A 5,601-nucleotide genomic window follows, 5' to 3' on the forward strand; every position below is an offset into this window, starting at 1 on the left:
TTTTTTTTTTTTTTTTTTTGGTGCCTGGAATCGAACTCAGTACCTTGAACTTGGGAGGCAGGTGGTGGGACCACTGAGCCAAGTCCCAGCCCCAGGGAGGTTCTTTTTTTTTCAGCTTTAATTGAGTTTATTGGTACATTTTAGGGATACAGTACAGTTACATTCATTGTTGGGATCTTGTCCAGGGAGGTTCTTAATAATGCTCCAAGAGCAAAGTAAACATTGAGTATCATTTCCTCCCAACACCCAGTTACATAACCATGTGCCCCCAACTCCTTTTGCATAAATACCTTAAAAAATGCACCCAACACAAATGCTGTTGACCCACTGTATAGAAGAGAAAACTACAGCTAGGTGCCTGAAAATATGGCAAATGAAAGATTCCAGCAAAATTTCTCTGAAACATTTCCACTGTTTTTAAAATATGATAACAAAAACATACATACTTTAAAAATATTCAGATACACATAAATACCTAAAAGTAGAGAGCATGAATTTCCCCTGCTAACAGAGCTTTCTGTGCCAGGACCACTTCACACATACAAATACTGCTTTTAATTTTTGTTTTACAAAACCGGAAATGTAAACACTGGCTCTGTAACTCTGCCCCCACTTCCTCCAAGGACAGCTTCTAAGACGTGCAGTAACAGTCCTGCTTACGGTTCTGTGGGACCCTGCCTGACTGGGTGCCAGGGCACAGATGGGCAATGCTCTGGCTTTGCATCCTGGTGGCACCTCAGTCTTGTGGGTGTGTTCCTGATTTTCTACTGTTCTGCATAGCTCTTTCCCATGTTGGTCCTTCTACATCCTGTTTCCTGTCAGGAGAAACAAGGCAGATGTGGATACTTCCAACGCCTCAAGGAAAAATTACAGGCCAGACAGGGTCTGCAGGTAGCCAAGATGACCCACACATCAGTGAAAAACTTGGGGCAGACATCAAGGTCCCCGAGTCCTGCTGCATGTTCCTTGCTCTGTGCTCAGGGAGAGTCAGGCCAGGAGCTTCATGGAGCAGCAAGACAAGGGAATACAGGGAGCATTAGTGCCACAGCTGTCTCTCCACACAGAGCACACGGGCCCACGGCAGACCTCCCACTGTGGCTGGTGCCAGCCCCGTGCGCCTGGATTCCTCTTCCTTCCTGCCTGCATGTGGCCCCTGCGGCTGCCCAGCCCCACTTCACAGCTGCAGGTGGTGGCCAGGGAAACTACTTTCTCAACCACTCTTAGCACCCAGTCTCTGAGCAGGGGCTGCAGGGGAGACGTCTTTGACCTGTTGGGGTCCCTATAGCAAGCATCAGCTCCCAGCACCTTCATGCAGAGACTCTGACAATGGTTCTTTGCCCGCAAAGGTCCTTCCTCGCACAGCCACCATCCCAAGCCTCTCTGACCACCAAATGCACCTCCAACTCACCTCCTGCAGAGCACAGGCCATGATCTGCCCGCCCCACACCGCCCGCTCCTCTCCTCAGCATCCCCTCAGCCTCAGGTGTCCACTCCAGAGCAGTCAGTGGACATGTCACAGGATGTGTCTTTGCTGGCGCTGCAGACACACACACACACGGTCCACGCCTCTTCTAGACCGTGAGAGTCAGGGGTGTGGGAGCCATGCCTTCTGGGTCCCAAACCCCAAGGACGCTGTATAGTGGCCCCCAAGCCCTGGGGACAGTGTCACAGGGAGGCTCTCACTGGACTGGGTGGCTCTTCCGCTGGGCGGGAGGCCCCTGTTGCCGCCTAGCCCAGCGGTGTCAGAGGGTTTGCTGCCTCAGATAAGGCCGAATACTCCTCTTCCCCGAATGGCCCAGCCCTTCACCCCCACCACCAGTCCCTCTGAGATGCAGGGAGCCTCAGGTCCCTCTAACCTTCTTCCTCTCATGACATATCCCATGCTGGCTGAGGCCCAGAAGGACACGAGGGGCCCTAAAGATAATCAGGAGTCTCACTGTCCTATTCCAGCTTCTCAGGATGGCTGACTCATCTGCAAACCAACTGCAGAGATATGTTTGGGAAAATAAATTCCACCACAAAGGATCCTCAGTGACAGACTCAGTATAACGTCACCAAAGCAAAAAGCCAGCCTTCAGGCACCCACAGGCCGTGCTGGGGAAGTGCCCCGGCCTGCTCCTGCTCCCAGGCCATGCGTAGCTCAGGCTCTCTGACAAATGCTTAACGTTTCAACTGTTGGTTCTGTTTCAGTGAACGTGGACTAAGCCTCTAGACCAGTGATGGTGAAATTTTTAGAGTTTTCAATGATACAAACAGACCAATGCTTGGTGAGTGATGTGAGGTTCTAGGAATGAGAATGAATGTGGAGGGCCCATGCTGGACACGCAATCTACCCTGATCCAAATTTGCAGAGCTTATGAGCTGGCCATTAACCTCATCTTATATGGGAGGAACCATAGGCTTCACAGTTAGGTAAAATTTGTCTCAAGCACCTGGCAACCAGGGCAGCACGGGTTCAGGACTCGAAACTCAGCCCTTCTTCCTCTCTTCTTCAGATTCTTCTGACCAAGAGGATGAAAAAAGGACCTGAGGTCACGTCCAAGGTTGTCCTGGTGGCCTTGGCATCCATTAACAAAGAGAACCAAGCTGGTGAGAGTGGCTGAGCCCTAGTCCAGGAAGAAACAAAGCCATCGCACTAAGCAAGCTAAAAATACCGGGGCTCCTGAGCCCTTCAGGGAAGGACAGCAGCCTGGAATGTGGCGGGGCAGGAACAACGGGCTCCATTTGCAGATTGCTTGGGAAGGTGCCTGCCTGGGCCTCAATACCCAGTGTCCTGGGCTTTGCCCACAAAGGGAGGAAGGCATCTGAAACATAGACAGGCTCCCAACTCACCCTGGAGTACAGATACTGCAGAGGTGGGAGAGGATCAGGCCAGAAAACAAAAGCCCACAGGCCTCAACCAGCGGTTACTGCCTCCCTGCAGGACTCTGAGCAGGTCATTCCTATCTCCACATGTTTTCATTGGCAGATCAACAAAAATGGCATCTGCCCTCCCACCCGTACGTACATACAAGGCGAGATCCAAAAATACAGTGAATGTTTATTTTTTTAGTATCATACTAATGAACACATTGCCATTAATTCCTCTCAAAATACTCTCACTTTAATCACTTTTATCCTGCCATTCTTGCCCCTCTGGAAGTAACCTGGAAGTCTTCTTTCATGGGTATCTTTAACTGTGCTACTATGGCTGCCTTGATGTCCTGAATCTGTTCAAAATGTTTACCTTTCATGGCCATTTTTACTGTGGGGAAGAACCAGAAGGCACAGGGTCCCAGAGATGGTGAACAAGGTGGATGAGGACACGGTGTGGTGTTTTACAAGCCTGCCTTTCTGTTGGGTGGCACTCGGCACAGCATTCACCCCACTTTTGATAACACTTCACAAAGATACTCACGAAGGAGGACTTCCAGAACTGCTTTAGAAAGTGGCAAGAACTACGGTATGTGTTGTTCAAAGTAAGTAATGGTATTTTAGGGAGGACTAATGACAATGTCTTTTACTATAATCATTTAAGATTTAAAAACACTGTCAGCCTATATATGGCAAGAGCATGAGCTCCATAGCACTCTGGATCCCTCAGAACACAGATGTTTCCAGCACCCACGGTGGCATTTTGTCTATTTGGCCAGAAGACATGGACATACAGATGGCTCACGAGCTCTCCCACAGTTAGCGATAGAGGCAGGACTGTATCCAGGATCCCTGCCCAGACTTGAGACTCTGGCTTATCCACAACACCACTGTCACCAACACGGATGCCCAAGGTGCCTACAGGTGTGTTCTGTTTTTGTTTGTTTGGTTGGTTGTTTTTTTGTTTGTTTGTTTTGGTTTTTGGTTTTTTGAGACAGGGTCTCACTATGTAGTTGAGACTGTCCTGGAACTTACTACATAGCCCAGGCTGGTCTCGAACTCACATCGATCCTCCTGCCTCAGACTCCAGGATGCTGGGATTACCGGTGTGCACCACCACGCCCGGCTTATAGGTGTGTTCTGGGTGAGTTGTAATAACAACACCTGGGAAAATGGGCAGATAACAATATAGAAGTCAAACACCCCATCCAGTAGATAAGGAATAGGAAGCCCGGGAGTTTAAATGACCCAAACAACACTGCTCAGGCTCAAAGAGTCCTAGACATCATAGACCCTGGCCTCCTACTCTTACTAAAGAGGAACCTGAGGCCCAGCAACCCACAGGAACCCAGGGCTTTAAACACAGAGTGCAGGGCTTGGAATGTAGCTTAATGGCAAAGCTCTGGCCTAACACTGAGGTTCTGGGTTCCATCCCCAGACTGTAAAATATATGTCTTTAATGTATATATATGTATCTATGTAATTTATATATATATATGCATTTAATTTATATAATTTATATATATAATAAATTTTAAAAATTAAATAAAATGAAATAAAATTTAAAATGCAGGGGGCCTCTGTCCATGATTCTGAGCCATCAGATTCACTGTCCAGCAGAGCACTGTCCAACAGGACACACATAGCAATTCTAAATCTCCCAGTGAAATTCATTTTAACTATGTATTTTAATGAGCTATTTTACATTCCTCTGGTCACATTAAGTTTTTGAAAACCTATATGAATGTTATAATCAACAGCACATCTCATATCAGACTTGGTACTTTTTCTTTCTCTCACCACCCCCCTTTCTGTAGTAGGGATTGAACCCAGGATCTTTGTACTGAGCTGCATTCCCAGCCCTTTTTTATTCTGAAACAGGGTCTCACTAAGTTGGCCAGGCCAGGCACAAACTTGTGAGCCTCTTGCCTTGGCCTCCCTGAGTGCTGGGATTGTGGGAACACTGTACCCTGATAGATTTGCTGCATTTCAAGTGCCTGATGGCTGGTGTCTAGTGGCTACTGCCCTGGACAGTAGGACTCTGGCACTTCACACAAACCTCCACTCTAGGAGCCGTGGGTGACATTTCCTACTGGGAGATCACTATGGTGCTGAACACGGAACCAGGGTAAAGGAGCAGTTTTCCATCCCATTTTAGGTTCATGACTGAGGCCCCTGTAACAGAAGACTGATTAATAAAGAAAAGTAGCTTTCCATGCCAGGGGAGCCTCCATAAGGAAATAAAGACCAAAGCAACTGATAGACCTGTGTGTTTCTATGCTGGCTTTGATGACAAGAGGCCAGTCATAGAGAAATTCGGTTGGACAAAGAGGGTACAATCTAATGGCAGTAAACTGAGGGAACATAGCAAGCCCTGTTTGTGCATATTCTTCTTTTATCTCTGCTTCTTCAGAGATAAGGATGCTCCTTTCCTTCAGAGATAGGGTGGGGACACCTCTTGAAGGCCAGAAAGGTAGGAGTGGCTTTCCTGTTTCTGCTGTTTGCTCAAAGTAACATATTTAGGGGTAAGGCACCCTAAACAGTGCAAAAGTGAAATGATGTTTGGATTTCTATGTTGGCCTGAGTCTCCAACTCTCTATTCACCCCACCCACTCAGACAGCATCCCGGAAGGCACCAGGATACGGGAGAGAAATGGGGTGAATGATTCTGCAGAAGGCCAACTCCACGTGCCAACCAATCGGTGAAATTCACACTTTACAGCACAGCAGGCAGAGGCCAGAAGTGAT

This window comes from Fukomys damarensis, unplaced genomic scaffold, assembly GCF_012274545.1.
Source record: "Fukomys damarensis isolate Sample0158 unplaced genomic scaffold, DMR_v1.0_HiC HiC_scaffold_20, whole genome shotgun sequence".
Lineage (NCBI taxonomy): Eukaryota > Metazoa > Chordata > Mammalia > Rodentia > Bathyergidae > Fukomys > Fukomys damarensis.